Source organism: Rana temporaria, chromosome 4 (genome assembly GCF_905171775.1).
Source record: "Rana temporaria chromosome 4, aRanTem1.1, whole genome shotgun sequence".
Taxonomy (NCBI): Eukaryota; Metazoa; Chordata; class Amphibia; order Anura; family Ranidae; genus Rana; species Rana temporaria.
Window position 1 is genome coordinate 431,182,142 of NC_053492.1, and position 18,580 is coordinate 431,200,721.

General features: G+C 45.2%; 1 long non-coding RNA gene across 1 annotated transcript; it reads left to right on the forward strand.

Moving 5' to 3' along the window:
- The first annotated feature begins 360 nt into the window (after window positions 1-360).
- On the forward strand, window positions 361-918 carry LOC120935458. The gene is made up of 3 exons (XR_005748498.1): window positions 361-424; window positions 519-723; window positions 860-918. It is a non-coding gene; the product is annotated as an uncharacterized LOC120935458 (long non-coding RNA).
- Window positions 919-18,580: the final 17,662 nt, after the last annotated feature.

Genomic DNA, 18,580 nt, shown 5'->3' on the forward strand with positions numbered 1-18,580 from the left:
GTTCATAGTTTTTTTTTTTATAGTCCGGCCCTCTAACGGTCTGAGGGACAGTGACCGGCCCCCTGTTTAAAAAGTTTGAGGACCCCTGAGTTAGGTTAATGATAGAATATAACAAATTTAATTGAAATACCAAAATGTGGGATTAAATCTCCAGAGGTAAAAATATATGAGTATAGTAAGAAAAAGTCAACTTACAAAAACCAAATTTTGCGGTAAACTCGATACCAAGGGACGTATGCTGTCTATACAAACCAATACTTATCTCTAAGGCTTTGAGCAAAGCCAAATAAAATGAAGCACATGTGTTGAAGTGCTAGCTCTCAAAGCATATATATAATCCATAAACTATGAAGGGAGAAAGATTTATTTTTCATCTCCACTTGGAATGCTGGTCTATCCATACTGAGCCTACTGATTAGGAGTGGTGAGTACTTTTTGGTGCTCTTTTGTTTCACTCTGTGTTTTGTTGCTGGGTATTGGTCTAATGACCTTTTGTGTTTATTTAAATTTTCCCTTAGTTGTGATACCTCATATCCATTCTTGACTGCTGACACTTTTTATGTGAATACGTTTGTTATTTCACACACCCCTCATGGTCTTGGAGCCCTCTGGGAGTGGGGGAGACCTATGGGCATTGAGCATACCATCTGACTTGGCCGCATTGGATCCGGCGCGCACACAGGCTCTCTGGGGACGATCTGGGCACTCCAAGCTTGGGAGAGGGTGAGTTTCCTTTTCCTCCCCCCTGCATGTTGAGCTTCCCATTTCCTCCCCCCTATTGTCCACATGCTGCAGTGTCTGTGTCTGGTAACAAGTATTTTCATTGTATATATGTATTTTCTTATATTTCATCTTTCAGAAAAACCTCACTGCTAATGTTCCCTGAAGAAGGATGTATTACTAAAAGCATTTGAAACGACCATCCATACCCCCAGTTTTGTGCTGGGGTACATGATGATCTCATAGCAGCAGTTTTTTCCAATTTTTTATTTTAGATGTTGACATACTACTGTGAAGTGTTTATTCTTTGACTATTTTTGTAATACTATTTTGTAATAAATTTCTATATTTTTATGACCCAGTTGTCACCATACTTGTTGTTGCCCTAAAAGTCCCACCTCCTTTAGAGGTATCCATTTTTTGTATAAACTATGAAGGGAATGCTCCCAAGGTGTCTTGGGCAGATCCTACTGGCAGCAACAAAGTTTGGCAACAGGAAACATTTTCCCTACACACAAAGATGGCCAAAGGCCCTGTCACCACTCCGCTAGGCTGGATGGAGGTGGAGAAAGCAGGTCACAATACCTTCATCACATGGCAGCAGATAAGATTTAGGCTTCGAAGTTTCCATGGCACAATAGAAAGGGTTATTTGAAGGAACTATCCACAGCAACAAGTGCTGCAAGAAAGGGGCTTAGCGTTCAGCAGTACTGCAGATAGGTCTCTCTGTCTCCCTTGAAGCAACTGTCAGCTGCGCCCACACAGTTCACATGGCCCAGCGTTTCCAGTGCTCGGTTCCCATTCAAACTCCTTAGTCTCTGCTTATACAGATCAGGCAAATTTCTTTGGTACCCTCGTGACACTCTGTTCTCTGTACAACACAGCAGAACCCGACCCGCCTTGTGGCTCTCCTTGCCTCCCTGTTTCTCGGCATGTGTCTTTAGGGATATTCTGAATGCTTCCCACGCTATCATGAGATCACTCTTTTCTGCTTTTTCCTGGGTTCCCTATCACTCTCTTTAGCCCTCTCCGTGCTCTCCGTCACTCACAAACTCCACTATTCACTTCCACTTTGCACTTTTCTGGGAAGGCTCTCCAAAGGATCCAAAAGTCTGTCTAAGCAAATTTGTGCACATTCAGCCAAAAGGGCATTTTTGAGGTCAGGTACTGATGTTGGATAAGAATAAAAGGCTCACAATCGGTATGTCAATTCATATCAAATGTGTTAAGTCAAGCCAAGAAACACCTTAGGGATGAATCAGAGCAGAGACTGCGAGCCAGACCTTCTCGTCCAAATCAGTGCCTGACCTCACAAATGAGTTTCTGAAAGAAAGGACACACTCCTAAACCTTGTGGTTAGCCTTCCCAGAAGAGTTGAAGCTGTTATAGCTGCAAAGGGTGGGCCAACTCAATATTGAAAGCTATGGACTAAGGGGCAAATCCACAAAAGAGATACTCCGGCGTAAGCCGTCGTATCTCTGGTTCTAACTTTGGAACTGATCCTCAGAAGCAGTTTTCCTAAGTTAGGCAGAAGATCCGACATCTGTAAGGGACTTACACTGCCGGATCTTAGGATGCAGTACCGCATCCGCCACTGGGGGCATTTCGAGTCGAAATGCCTCTGTTAGTATGCAAATTAGCACTTAGGGCGATCCTCAAAGCTTTTGTGCCTAGTTTTTTCGCCGTAAGTGTTAGTTTGCCTGGTGTAAAACTAGGGCTGCTTTTACAAAGTGTAAAGTTAGTCACACCTTGTAAAGGCCCATTCAAGCGACGGCATTTGGTATGCATTCCCGAGGGAGAACTCCACGGCAATTTGTAAATTCCAAACCGGCATGGGTTCCCCCCCAGGAGCATACCAGGCCCTTAGGTCTGTTATGGGTTGTAAGGAGACCCCCCCTCCGCCGAAAAATTGACGTAGGGGGTCCCCCTACAATCCATACCAGACCCGTATCCAAAGCACGCTACCCGGCCGGCCAGGAAAGGAGTGGGGACGAGCGAGCGCCCCCCCCCCCTCCTGAGCCGTGCCAGGCCGCATGCCCTCAACATGGGGGGGTTGGGTGCTCTGGGGCAGGGGGGCGCACTGCGGGCCCCCCCACCCCAGAGCACCCTGTCCCCATGTTGATGAGGACAGGACCTCTTCCCGACAACCCTTGCCATTGGTTGTCGGGGTCTGCGGGCGGAGGCTTATCGGAATCTGGGAGTCCCCTTTAATAAGGGGGCCCCCAGATACCGGCCCCCCACCCTAAGTGAATGGATATGGGGTACATCGTACCCCTATCCATTCACCTGGAGGCAAAAAGTAAAAGTTAATAAACACACAACACAAGGCTTTTTAAAATATTTTATTATTCTGCTCCGGACGCCCCCCCTGTCTTCGTTATTAGCTCTTTTACCAGGGGGGGCTTCTTCTTCCACTCTCCGGGGGTCTTCTCCGCTCTCCGGGGGGGGTTTCTGCTTCCGCTCTCCGGGGGGGGCTTCTCCGGACTCCGGGGGGCTTCTTCCATCTTCTCCCCTCTTCCGCTCTTGCCTCGGCGAACCCCGGTTCTTCTGCAGCTCTCCGGTGCCTTCTTCTTCAGCGCTGGCTGCCTGCTATGTTTGTGTGTTAGCTCGATTTCAAACAGGCAGCCGGCGCGGTCTTCTGTGACGTCAGGGTCTTCTGGTCTTCTGTTCTTCCGATGTTGCCTCGTCGCCTGTTGTCGCTGTAATGATGGAAGCGCGCCTTGCATCCCATTTATATAGGCATCACCGTCCCATCATGCTCCGGTAGGTACCCACGTGGTGGGTGCCTACCCACGTGCACCCACCACGTGGGTACCTACCGGAGCATGATGGGACGGTGATGCCTATATAAATGGGATGCAAGGCGCGCTTCCATCATTACAGCGACAACAGGCGACGAGGCAACATCGGAAGAACAGAAGACCAGAAGACCCTGACGTCACAGAAGACCGCGCCGGCTGCCTGTTTGAAATCGAGCTAACACACAAACATAGCAGGCAGCCAGCGCTGAAGAAGAAGGCACCGGAGAGCTGCAGAAGAACCGGGGTTCGCCGAGTCAAGAGCGGAAGAGGGGAGAAGATGGAAGAAGCCCCCCGGAGTCCGGAGAAGCCCCCCCCGGAGAGCGGAAGAAGAAACCCCCCCCGGAGAGCGGAGAAGACCCCCGGAGAGTGGAAGAAGAAGCCCCCCCTGGTAATTGAGCTAATAACGAAGACAGGGGGGGCGTCCGGAGCAGAATAATAAAATATTTTAAAAAGCCTTGTGTTGTGTGTTTATTAACTTTTACTTTTTGCCTCCAGGTGAATGGATAGGGGTACGATGTACCCCATATCCATTCACTTAGGGTGGGGGGCCGGTATCTGGGGGCCCCCTTATTAAAGGGGACTCCCAGATTCCGATAAGCCTCCGCCCGCAGACCCCGACAACCAATGGCAAGGGTTGTCGGGAAGAGGTCCTGTCCTCATCAACATGGGGACAGGGTGCTCTGGGGTGGGGGGGCCCGCAGTGCGCCCCCCTGCCCCAGAGCACCCAACCCCCCCATGTTGAGGGCATGCGGCCTGGCACGGCTCAGGAGGGGGGGGGGGCGCTCGCTCGTCCCCACTCCCTTCCTGGCTGGCCGGGTAGCGTGCTTTGGATACGGGTCTGGTATGGATTGTAGGGGGACCCCCTACGTCAATTTTTCGGCGGAGGGGGGTCTCCTTACAACCCATAACAGACCTAAGGGCCTGGTATGCTCCTGGGGGGGGAACCCATGCCGTTTTTTTCCTTGAAAATTGGCATGGAGTTCTCCCTCAGGAATGCATGCCGAGCGACGCTGTCATTTTTTTTAATAATTATTTGTTTTCCCGGCGCGTCTTTGTTTTCACCCGTCGCAACTTTAGTGTCCCGTCGCAATCCACAAAGCCGCCCGGCGTCAATTACGTTTGCGCGATGCACGTCGGGAAAATGACGTCACACGCATGCGCAGTACGGCCGGCGCGGGAGCGCGCCTCATTTAAATTGTAAACGCCCCCCGGAGAGGAGGAACGCCTTACGACGGCGGCACTTAACTTACACTGCTTGAAATTTTTACGTAAGTGCTTTGAGGATCAGGCACTTAGGTAAAAACTTTAAGTCAGTGTAACTTAACTGCTGAAAGTTAAGTTACGCCGCCTGGCTGAGGATTTGGCCCTAAGGCCCTGTACACACGATCAGTCCAAACTGATGAAAACGGACTAAAGTTCAGCTTCATCGGTTCACCGGTGAAGCAGACTGATGGTCTGATGTGCCTACACACCATCAGTTCAAAAAACGATCGAGTCCAACGCGGTGACGTAAAACACAACGATCAGGCGTCCATCAGTCCAATTTTAAAGCAAGTTCTCTGTTCCTGGACTGAAGGACTACAGACCGATGGGGCGTACACACGGTCGGTTTGGACCGATGAAACTGAACTTCAGTCCATTTTTATCAGTTTGGACTGATCGTGTGTACAAGGCCTAAGACTGGGATGCATTTAAAGCTCGTGGGCCAGATTCTCCAAGATCCCGCGTTGGCGTAGTGTAAGCCATTTACACTACGCCACTGCAACTTACTGGAGCAAGTGCCGTATTATCCAAGCACTTGCTCCGTAATTTGCGGCGGCGTAGTGTAAATGGCCCGGCGTATGGCCGCGTAATTCAAAGGGGGCGGCTTGTATTCAAATTAAGCACGCCCCCGTGCCGATCGAACTGCGCATGCGCCGGGTGTTAAAATAGCCCAGTGCGCATGCTCCAGCTCACGACGGAAAACGTCAATGATGCCGACGTGAGCGTCATTGACGTAAAGTCGTATTCAAGAACGACTTAGTAAAACGACGTAACCGACGGAAAAAGACGACGGGGACCCGACACCATACTTAACATGTCATACGGCGGACTGGCGTAAGGTTACCCCTCATATAGCAGGGGTAACCTTACGCTTACGGAAACGACGTAAACGACGACGACGCGCCGCAAATTCGTTCGGGAATCGGCGTATCAGGCTCATTTGCATAGTCAAATGAGACCTGAACGTAAACGCCACCTAGCGGTCAGCGTTGTATTGCATTTAGGATCCGACGGTGTAAGTGACTTACACCAGTCGGATCCTAGCCTAATTCCGGCGTATCTTGTTTTGCGAAAACAAAACAATGATACGCCGGCGGGAATTTCGAATTACGCCGGTGTATCTGTAAAGAGATACACCAGCGTAACTCTTTTGAGAATCTGGCCCCATGTGTGTGTAAAGGCAGGTGTCCCAATTTTTTGGGTAATATAGTGTATTTTTGGCTGTCTAGATAGGTATTATGGCCACTGTCCACATGAGTTTGGCCATCTAGGTAGGTGTGATAATCAGAAGTTCACATGATTTTGGCTATATAGGTGACTGTGATGGTCAGGTTTCCAAAAAAATGATGGCCATATAGTGCGAGTTTTTAGAAGTGGCTCATAAGCACAAGCTGCAATGTGGTCTGTTTTTGTTTTAGCATCAGTGGAAAAAGCACACAAACTGCTGACTGCCTCTGAGCAGAAGTACTGAGGTATGCATCTTAACAAATAGCTAATCAAATGCAGGAGCAGCTAAATCCAGCCAAGGCCTGTCTCTCTCTAGATATCAGGTGTGCTGCAATTCCATGTCAGATTAATTTATGATCCTGCCATTGCGTTCACGGAGAAAACCTAAACCAGGACTGTAGCAGTGGCAATGTCAAAGCAAATTTCCCTATGAAAGCTTACATATTAAAGACTAAGAGGAGCGCTTATTGTGCATGCGTCTGGCATCATGCACTGCAAGATTATTCCAGTTCTCAGACGGGTGAACGGAGAGCTGCGGGGGTGCCAGAAAGATAGGTTATAGTTTTTTAGGTACCGACAGATCTGACCCCTTTTAAAGGGGAATTCCATGTATTGCTTTCAGATATACAGAAGTATCAAACTAGCATCATCTAATGTATATGTAGAATTCAGACCAGAATACAAGAAAAAATATCCTACCTTCAGTAATTGAAGAATTTTTCATGGTTAAAGCTGACCTGCAAATCTGTGCAGTGATCTAGTTTGAAACTTTGCTTCCTGTAACAAAGACCAGTCACTTCTGCTCTCTCTCCTTGTGCAGGGTGACTGGTCTTGTCTCCGCCCCCTCCTGTAGTTTTCTAAGGGAAGCCTATAGTGGGCTCTACTCTCTGCACAGACTCTTTATAGAACAGTGATGATGCCACTACTACTTTTATATGGTAATATCTGGGTTTTAAATGGCAATTGGTACACACAAAGTTGAATCCTTTGTAGCCATTGCGGAATATATTTAAATTTAAAGTGATTGTTAACCTTTTTTTTTTGTTTGTTTTAAATAACAAACATATCTTTTTTACCTCCACTGTGCTGTTCATTTTCGTTTTGCACAGTGTGGCCCCGAACCTCATCTTCTGCGCTCATGGCTCCTCCTCGTATCGGTAAACCCCCTGAGAGAAGCGCTCTCCCAGGGGGTTACCTTGCGGGCGCGCTCCCGAGTCTAGCATTTGCATTCATAGACACAGAATGCCGGACTCGACCCCGCCCCCCGGCCACCCGCATCATTGGATTTGATTGACAGCAGCAGGAGCCAATGGCTGTGCTGCTATAAATCTATCCAATCAAGAGCCGAGAACCCCGGGCAGAGAGGGAACGAACGGGCTCAGGTGAGTAAAACGGGGGGGCGGTCTTTGGGGACTGGGGGTCCGGTCAATGTCAGAAGTTTTTTTACCCTAATCTATAGGATGCATTAAAGGGGTTGGAAAGCTTTGTGTATTTTCACCTTAAAGGGGTTGTAAAGGTTCGTCTTTTATTAGTGGTGTCACCCTAAAACCTGAACTACCTGAACAAAGACCTTCATGGTAGGATCACCAAGTATTATTTTAATGTGAGCTCTTCATTTAAAAATATTGAAAATTGCTTTTGAAATCACATTAACGTGTGTATGAGATTTTAGTGATTCGGTTTGCATATACTTTAACCTGTAGAAGTCCTACTACGATATGCCAAAATCAATAACTGAATTTAAAAAGGACTAGATGAGTTTTTATGGCGTAGGACGTTTAAAACGACTAAAGATAGTTTAGCAATATTTGGATTGATAAGGATTGATAGGACTATCTTTTGGAGTCAGGAGGGATTTATTGACCACAGCTTTCTGTCTCCCTCCAGACCAAAACTGCTGGGGCGTGTAGAAGCCTGGAAATGATGAATCAGTAGAATTTGTCACCAGGAAACTCAGGCACTGGTATCTTTCAGCACAAGGAGGATAGGCCTTTGGTACCGAGGATCCTGGCACAGGAGAGGTGAATATGAAAACAAGGGGCCAGATCCACATACATTTGGATCGGCGCAGCGCATCAGAGATACACTACGCCTGCCGTACCTTACCTGGCGTATATTCGAATCCTCAGCGAGTTCGCGTCTTAAGTTACGGCGGCGTAGTGTATTTCTGGCGGCGGATTTCAAATTGGGCGGGTTGGGGGCGGGTTTCATTTAAATGAAGCGCGTCCCCGCGCCGAATGAACTGCGCATGCGTCGTCCAGAAATTTCCCGCCGTGCTTTGCGCGAAATGACGTCGCAACAACGTCATTTTTTTAAATTAGACGTGAGTTACTACCATCCCTATTCACTGACGACTTACGCAAAAAAAAAAAATTCAAATTTCGACGCGGGAACGACGGCCATACTTAACATGGCAAGTCTATCTATACGCCGCAAAATACCAGCTTTAACTATACGCCGGAAAAAGACGACGTTAGAAAATGCGACGGCCGCGCGTACGTTCGTGGATCGTCGTAAATTGCTAATTTGCATACCCAATGCGGAAAACAACACAAACTCCACCCAGCGGGCGCCGAAGTATTGCATCTAAGATCCAAAGGCGTACGAAGCCGTACGCCTGTCGGATCTTACCCAAATGCCGTCGTATCTTGGTTTGAGGATTCAAACTAAAGATACGACGTGGGAAATTTGAAAGTACGCCGGCGTACTTCGTCTGTGGATCTGGCCCAAAGGCTATAAGTAGAACTATACGCAGAATTTTATTTTTTATTTTTAGATAGAGCAAAGGAGGGTTATAACCCCTATAAAGTTTATTTTTCCCATCTGTGTCCCGTTGGGGAGATTTCCCTTCACTTCCTGTCCCATAGCCAAAACAGGAAGTGAGGAAATCTCTGCAAATTAACCACTTGCTTACTGGCCACTTAAACCCCCTTCCTGCCCAGATCAATTTTCAGCTTTCAGCTTTCTCACTCTTTGAACGACAATTGTGCGGTCATACAACACTGTACCCAAATTACATTTTTATATATTTTTTTCACAAATAGAGCTTTCTTTTGGTGGTATTTGATCACCTCTGCGTTTTTTGTTTTTTTAATTTTTTTAAAAAAAGACAGAAAAAAAACCCCCAAAAAAAAACAAAACCGTTTTATATTTTGTTATAAAATTTAGCAAACAGGTATTTTTTTTCCTTCATTGATGTACGCTGATGAGGCTGCTCTGTTGGACGCTGATAGGCTGCACCGATAGGCACTGATGGGCTGCACTGAGGTGCACCGATAGGCTGCATTGATGGGCACTGATAGGTGGCACTGATGAGGTGGCACTGAAGGACATTGATAGGTGGCACTGGTGGGAACTGAGAAGTGGCACTAATAGGTGCCACTGATAGGTGGCAGTGATGGGCACTGATGGGTTGCAGTGATGGGCACTGATCAGCACTGGTAGGTGACACTGATAGGCAGCACTGCTAGGTGGCACTGATGAGGCACTGATTGGCACCACTTATGAGCATTGATAGATGGCACTCGTGGGCATTGATAGGGGGCACTGATTGCTGGCACTGTTATGCACATGTGGGCAATGATTCATGGCACTCGTGGGCACTGGCAGGTGGCACTTGCAGGCGGCACTGGTGGGCACAGTCGAGATGGCTGTGCATCTTCCGCTTCGGGATCGATGTCCCTTGCACAGAAGCCGGTAATCGGCTGTCAGCGTGAGGAGAAAAAAAACAATTACCGATCATCTGTTTACATCACGTGATCAGCTGCCATTGGCTGATCACGTGGTAAGGGGACGGGGGGAGCATGCAAAGGGGGGGACGTCTGTTGATGGCCCCCCAGCAAAGTAGGTCCGCACTGTAGCCGTCATTCGGCTATAGCGCGGATCTGAAGGGGTTACCCCCAGGTTACTAGAACCAGTGTCCACATTGGAAGATTTCACCCTCCATTACTTTTCTGGGGACAACCCCAAATTGGGGATTTTCTTTTACTTTCAATGATAATGGTAAACAGGACAAATAGAAAGGGGGAATCTCCCTAACAAGGACACAGACAGCAATAAAAACGGACAAGCATTCTAATCCCTCTCTACTCTATCCAAAACACAAAAAAAGTTTTGCCTTTTGTTATACTTTAAAGTTACATAGGCAATGGTTAGTGTTAGGAGAGGATTGCTGCAAGGATTACAGGGAGGTTTAGTGTTGGGGTTAAAGAGAAGGGTAGTGTTAGGTTTACAGGGTGGGTTAATGTTAGGGTTACAAGAAGAGTTATTGTTAGGGTTACAGGAGGGGTTAGTGTTAGGGATACAACAAGGGTTAATATTAGTGTGACAGGAGGGATAATATTGGGGTCACAGGGTTGGTGTTAGGGTTGCAGAATACAATTCTAGTGTTGGGGTTACAGAGAAGGTTAGTGTGATGGTTACAGGAAAGGTTAGCTTTTGGTATATGGAAATTGTTAGTTTTAGGGTTACGCGCTATAGGACATGCTACAAGATGACTACAGTGCAGGTTTATAATGCCGGGAGGGTGTCCATGGACACAGTGGGAGTCAATCAGCAGGTCCCGGCAGACTCAATGTCTGCCGGGACTTGACGATCGTTTGGGAGAGATGCAAAGTGGCGGTCTGCCTATGTAAACAAGGCAGATCACCGTTCTGTGAGAAGGGAAGGTAGTGATAGTGGGCCAGATTCAGGTAGATCCGCGCAATATTTGCGTGGGCAAAGGGCAACGATTTTTGCTCTGCGCCCACGCAAATATTTCGATTTGCCCGCGATTCACGGAGCAGTAGCTCCGTAAATTGCGCGGGCGCTATGCTAATTAGCCCGGCGTAAGGGCATCTAATGTAAATGATCCCGCCGGGGGCGGGAATCATTTAAATTAGGCGCGCTCCCGCGCCGAGCGAACAGCGCATGCTCCGTCGGGAAACTTTCCCGACGTGCATTGCGGCAAATGACGTCGCAAGGACGTCATTTGCTTCTAAGTGAACGTGAATGGCGTCCAGCGCCATTCACGAATCACTTACGTAAACGACGTGAAATTTAAATTTCACGAGCGGGAAGGGCGGCTATACTTTAGCATTGGCTGCCCCTGCTATTAGCAGGAGCAACCTTGCGCTAAAGTCGCCGTACGGAAACTCCGTACCTTGTGTGCGCAGGGCCCGCGCAACTTTTGTGAATCGGTGGTAGTATGCAATTTGCATACTATACGCCGATCACAATGGCCGCGCCCCCTAGCGGACAACGCAAGAATGCAGCCTGAGATATGAAGGCATAAGGAGGCTTATGCCTGTCATATCCTAGGCTGCAGTCCGCGTAGCGATGTTCCTGAATCAGGGGCATTCGCTACGCGGGAGCAAAACAGCTATTGCGCCGCGCAACCTATGGTTGCGCGGGCGCAATAGCCTCTTGAATCTGGGCCAGTGTGTTTATGCTAAGCAGGAACATGGATCTCTGCCTTCCCACAGTACAAGCACCTCCCCCACAGTTAGCAAGAACTCCTTAGTCCTAAATTTAAGCGTATTCTGGAAACCAGATACGCTTAAATTAGGCTAAGATACGAGCGGCGTAAGTCTCCTACGCCGTCGTATCTTAGGGTGCAATATTTAGGCTGGCCGCTAGGTGGCGCTTCCGTTGAGTTCGGCGTAGAATATGTAAATGAATAGATATGTCGATTCACGAACGTACGTGCGCCCGGCGCATTTTTTTTACGTCGTTTACGTATGGCTTTTTAGGGTGTAAAGTTAGTTGAACAAATAGCTGACCTAGTCAATGTTAAGTATTGCCGTCGTTCCCGCGTCGAAATTTGAAAATTTTACATTGTTTGCGTAAGTCGTCCGTGAATGGGGCTGGACGTAATTTACGTTCACGTCAAAACCAATACGTCCTTGCGGCGTACATTGGAGCAATGCACACTGGAATATGTACACGGACGGCGCATGCGCTGTTCGTAAAAAAAAGGTCAATCACGTCCGGTCACCCCCCATTTACATAAAACACGCCCCCTCATCCTCATTTGAATTAGGCGCGCTTACGACGGCCCCATTTAGTCTATGCCGCCGTAACTTAGGAGGCAAGTACTTTGTGAATACAGCACTTGCCTCTCTGACTTACGGCGGCGTAGCTTAAATACGATACGCTACACTGCCTGAAAGATGCGCCGCCGTACCTGAATCTGGCTATTAGTGTCCGATTTGTCTGCCTTATTGTCACAATACCGCTATAAGTCGCTGATAGCCACCATTACTAGTAAAAAAAATGAAAAACCAATCAATATACGCTTATTGTTTTTTTTTGTTTTTTTTTACCAAAAATATGTAGAATGTTGGCCTAAATGGTGAAGAAATTCTTTTTTTTACATTTTTTTTTATTGGGTGTGTTTTATAGCAGAAAGTAAAAAATATATATTTTTTTCAAAATGTTTGGACTTTTTACCATTTATAGCGCAAAAAATAAAAAGGTCAAAAACCACTAAAAGAAAGCTCTATTTGTGGGGAAAAAAAGGACATTAATTGTATTTGTTTACAGTGTCGCACGACCGCGCAATTGTCAGTTAAAGTAACGCAGTGCCGTATCGCACAAAAAAAAAAGAAAAAGGTCTGCTCATGAAGGGGGGTAAATTTCTCGGAGCTAAAGTGGTTAAAGTAAGAAAATTGTCACAAAATATCCTCAGAATATTATCATACACAAACAGCCAGCTTACTGAAAATACCAAATATTTTCCCTTTAATACAAACTGTTATCTCAGCTAAGAGATGCGTCTCTCTGTCCCCGCTTCAACTTTCTGGAACTTTACCCCAACATGTTGCAGCCCCCCCTGCTGATGAAAGGGATAATTACAGATAAGCCCCTTTGTTTTTTTAATTCATTGTGTTTCCAATTAAGATTTTCTCTCAAGCGCTCATAATTTGTATATTAAAATAAAAACACCATTATGTGATGTCATTTCCCAAAGCTGAAAAGCTTTTATGCATTTTCTTGGTCCATCTAAAGTCCCCGAGATCTGAAAAGAGAAGGAATTTTTGCAATTAGCTTCCCCGATCAGATTAAAAAAAAATATGCCCCTGCACCTATTTTATTTACAGGACGGCAATCTTTTCTGGGTCAAAGTGTTAATTAAAAGTTTGCAAAAGTTGCTTAGTTACCATAAAGTCCCAGATGCAATTAACATAGGAGCCAAATGTTTTTATTATTTTTTTTTATTTCCTTGTGTACGACTGTTAACCTGTTCCGTTCTGGAAGAAAAACAATGAACATAATCAAAGGGTTAAATAAAATAGGAATGCAGTGTAGTGAAATGCTACAACAAGATGACAGCCAACAAAACAAAAAAACATTAAAGTATTGAGCGAATGCAATAAAGAATATTTGTATCATGTGGTTACTGAAAGAGGAATAAATAACTTTTCAACAGGTCAATGTTTTCTTTACATTTCTCAGTCCTGGTCTATCAATGTGGTAAGAGCCCAAGTTACACCTGTATGAGTTCTAAAGATTGGGCCAGATTCACAAAAGAGATACGACGGCGTATCTCTGTTTCTATCTATGCGACTGATTCATAGAATCAGTTACACATAGATATCCATAAGATCCGACAGGTGTAAATGTTTTACACTGTCGGATCTTAGGATGCAGTACCGCGGCCGCCGCTGTGGGGAGTTTGCGTCGTAAACCAGCATCGGGTATGCAAATTAGGAGTTACGGCAATTCACGACGGATTTTCGCGTTCGCTACGTCGCCTCTAGTCTAGTTTCCCGTCGCAAAGTTAGTCGTTATTTGACCTGCCCTAACTTTACTCAGCAAACGTATTGCTGTTTAAAGTATGGCCGTCGTTCCCGCGTCGAAATTTAAAAATGAACGTCGTTTGCGTAACACGTCCGGGAATACGGAAGTACGCTACGCACGTCGCCGTTCGAAAAAATGACGTCACTTCGCGCAAAGCACGGCGGGAATTTCGAAACGGAGCATGCGCAGTAGGTCCGGCGCGGGAGCGCGCCTAATTTAAATGGCACACGCCTATTTGAATTGGCCCGCCTTGCGCCGAACGTATTTACGATACACCGCCGCAAGTTTCCAGGTAAGTGCTTTGTGGATCGGGCACTAAAACTGAAAACTTGCGGCGGTGTAACGTAAACGGGTTACGTTACACGGCCGCAAATATATGTGAATCTGGCCCATTGTTCTTAAAGCTCAACCTTAGGCAGATATAAAAGGTACCCATTAATGCCATTTTTGTTTTCTTAATACATCAATAAATATATTTTTATAACCCCTTAATGCTGGTCCCTCCTGGACCTTTAAGGGGTTCTGATGCCGGGAGGCGGGGTTTATGATCATGTGACAGCCACGATTGGCTGTCTAATCGGTCACATGATCGGAAAGCTCCCGATCGCAAGTAGGAAGCTTTCCATTAGGCGCTGGTCAGGGTCATCTTTAGCGCGGGGCAAACTGGGCACCTGCCCTGGGCCCAATCTTTGCTAGGGGACCTGCGCTACCCACAAATTTGGGCTTTGCAGAGCGCACAGAGGGCATGGGAGGCTGTATTCCCGAGCTAGCCAGCAGAGAGGGGTGGGGCCGGGAGCTCCACTGACGGTCTGTCCTCGCCACATGCAGCCTGTATGCTCGGAACAGAGCGAGCAGTGACCGGAGTGGGAGCGTCAGTGGAGCTCCTGACCCCGCCCCCTCTATACTTGCTGGGGAATACAGAGGTCTGGAGACCCATGCAGGCCATGTTCTATGTGGGCACCCATGCAGGCGAGCTTCCTGAGATGATCTTATTTTTTGACAAGTTATCTTTAATTTATACTGATACAGTAGGGCAAATGACTGTGGTTGTGGCTCTGTTTATATTACTGCTATGTTTTTTTACCTGATTTTGTGAAACTATGCGCAAAATGACAAATTATATATATATATATATATATATATATATTTATGAATGATGCAGATTGTAAGTAGTATTAACAGTTTTCTTTAGTTCGTTTTTTCAGTTTTAGTTGGTTCAAATTTTTTTTCTAATGCTGGCCATACACCAGTAGAAATTTGTTTGACATTTTTTGTTTTAAGAATGTTCATTTAAAATTCTAATCGTTAGTGAGGTAAAATTCCTTTTCGACTGCAATAGACATGTACACTGTTTTCGTTTTCATTCCATTTAGTTTTTTCCCGTTTTTCAGGTCATTCGTTATAATCGCAGTTCGTAAATTCGTAAATTCTAAATTTGAAAGAATAACTAATAATAACTAACTATTAATTTATGGGAATTGGAAATTGCCTTTCAAATTTGGCTGTTAGTGAACGTAACTAATACACATTTATCCAAAGTTACAAATTATCCGAAATAACAAATGCCTCATCTAAACAAATTCATAATAAATAATTATTATAATAATAATAATAATAATAATAATAATAATAATAAAAAAAGGTTTTTATTTTTGTTATTTTTAATTATTATTACTTTGTTACGTTCCATTGCTTTAGATATGGCATTCATTATTTCGGATAATTCGTAACTTTTGGATAAATTCGTATTCGTTACGTTCACTAACAGCCAAATTTAAAAGGAAATTCCAATACCTATAATTTAATAATTAGTATTATAATTGTTAAGTTATTATTAGTTAGTTATTATTTCAGATTTTCAGATTTTGGGGTTTTAGGATTTTCGATTTTCCGAATTTTTGAATATACGATTTTATGAATTTACGAATATTTGGAAAATTAAGTTTAACTGGTTTTCGTTAATTCGGATATTTCCGAATTAACAAATTCGTCGAAATTCGTTAAAAAATGAATTCGGAACAAAATGAATTGCACATGTCTAGACTGCAATGATTAGAAAGATCGAAGGAGAATTTCTCCGGAATTAACACATTTCTAATAGTGTATGTGGTTTTAGTTTGGTAAAGTTAATTTGTTTTCAAATCAAATCTTAAAAGCAAATGTAATTTTGAGTAGTTTTACACAGACTTAAAAACACAAATCCTAGAATCCCATCTGTTACAGGAAGACACACTGCGCAGTGAATGTTTTCATTCAGCAAAATACTTAATTTCCAGCGCCGCTGTGCGGTCATGTGACCTCCCAATGCTCTCCTTCCCCGATCCAATAACTACAGTGGGAGGGGCTGAGATTCCCCTGTGACGTCAGCCGGGAATAGAGCGATTGGAGGTCACGTGAACACACAGCTGCACTCTGAAATAAGGTATTTTGCTGCATCATTTTTAAAACACAGATGCTGCACAGTATATCTTCTTGTAACAGAGGGGATTCCAGGATTTGTATACAGTGGAATAGCGGTGGGAGAGTAGGGCTCACACAGATAGGCAGGAAGGGAGGGAAAGAGAGGAGAGACTGCGGGATGACGGAGGCACGTATCCTGAATCAGCAGCCATGAGAATCGTGGTCAGCACACCTAGGGGGACACAGAAACAGGCAGGATCAACCAGGTATTTTGCAGCAAAGAGAGGGACAAATTACACAGCACAAGCAGTATGCTGTATATCCTGCTTTAAAGGAACGGGATGATTTATTTATTTTTATTTTTTAGGGTTACAACCACTTTAAGTAAACTAAATTAATTAAATCAAAAGGAAGATACACTGCGCAGTGAATGTTTTCATTCAGCAAAATACTTAATTTCCAGCGCCACTGTGCGGTCATGTGACCTCCCAATGCTCTCCTTCCCCGATCCAATAACTACAGTGGGAGGGGCTGAGATTCCCCTGTGACATCAGCCGGGAGGAGAGCGATTGGAGGTCACGTGAACACATAGCTGCACTCTGAAATAAGGTATTTTGCTGCATACATTTTAAAACACAGATGCTGCACAGTATATCTTCTTGAGGGGATTCCAGGATTTGTATACAGTGAAATAGCGGTGGGAGAGCAGGGCTCACACATAGATAGGCAGGAAGGGAGGGAAAGAGAGGAGAGACTCCGGGATGACGGAGGCACGTATCCTGAATCAGCAGCCATGAGAATCGTGGTCAGCACACCTAGGGGGACACAGAAACAGGCAGGATCAACCAGGTATTTTGCAGCAAAGAGAGGGACAAATTACACAGCACAAGCAGTATGCTGTATATCCTGCTTTAAAGGAACGGGATGATTTTTTTTTTTTTTTTTTTAGGGTTACAACCACTTTAAGTAAACTAAATGAATTAAATCAAAAGGTTTTCTTTGTTTTATACGGTTTTGTGTTGGCCACGATATACAATTTCACAAGCCATTAGTATGATACCAGCAGAGGATATACAGAAGCCATGGTGGAAACAGAAAATGCTTTCCACTATCTCTTATATATTGCCCTTTACAAGTCTGTAGAATGGGACAGTCAACCACAGATGACCATATTTCATGTTCCCAGAAAAGAGAATACTGTACTGCCTTCCTTACACACAATTATTTGGCTTCCTTGTCACCCATTTTCATATCTTGCCGTATTTCCCTGAACACCTTCCTGTCTCTAATTTGCTCTGTAAAATCTGTTGAACTGTAGCCCAGAACATGTCAGAGCAAGCAGGGAATAAGCCAACTGGCTGGCAGGTTTTGAAACTTATGTGTGATTTTAGAGACAGCGCTGAGCCAAACATTCAGCTCTAGCCACAATGAGAACCCCACGTTCTTATCTTTTCTATTTGCCAGTTGTAAACACAGACGATTATTTCCAACAAGACACTAGAAATAGAGAATAAAAGAAAATAAGCGAGTACACGTACTGGGGATCACAATAATGATGCTTCAGCAAAGAGACAGATGTGCCACAACAAATTGTCTCACATTACTCCAGATTTATACGACACAAAAGGCTCCTGATTAAACTCTGTCTATTCCACATTACCAATTGTATTTTTTCCTATCCTGCAGGATGTACGGTGTGAATAATGGGCCCTTTTTACTAATAGTTTATGATCCATGAGATTAGAAATGTCTATAGAATCAGAAAAGAGAGAGAAGGAAAGAAAGGCTAAAACCATGACGCAGAAGAGCAGGGCTTCTCTGAACACCATCCATCCCAGTGTGCCCAGCCGTCCTGTCTTTGGGCTGTATATCAAGCCATTGTCCTTCCAGAACACTGCTAAGAAACATTGTTAAGCCCTGTACACACGATCGGTCCATGCGATGAAAACGGTCTGATGGACCGTCCTCATCGGTTTAACCGATCGTGTGTACGCGGCCTAAGAGTTAAAGTGATTGTATAGGCAGAAGGTTTTTTACCCATAATGCATTCTCTGTATTAAGGTAAACAAAAACTTCTGTGATCAGCCCCCCCTCCCAAGCCTCACCAAAATACTTACCCGAAGCCTCATCTCAATCCAGCACTGTCCCGAAAGCATACATAGTTACATAGTTAGTCAGGTTGAAAAAAGACACAAGTCCATCCAGTTCAACCATAAAAAAAATTGTACAATCCCATATACCCAATTCTATACCCACAGTTGATCCAGAGCAGAGGCTCTCTCCTTCCACATTGGACATGGAGGCAGCTGTAGCAGCCATTGGCTGTCAATCAAAGCCAGTGAGCGAGCAGAGAGTGAGGGGGCGAGGCCTTGTCACACTGTGTGTGCCTA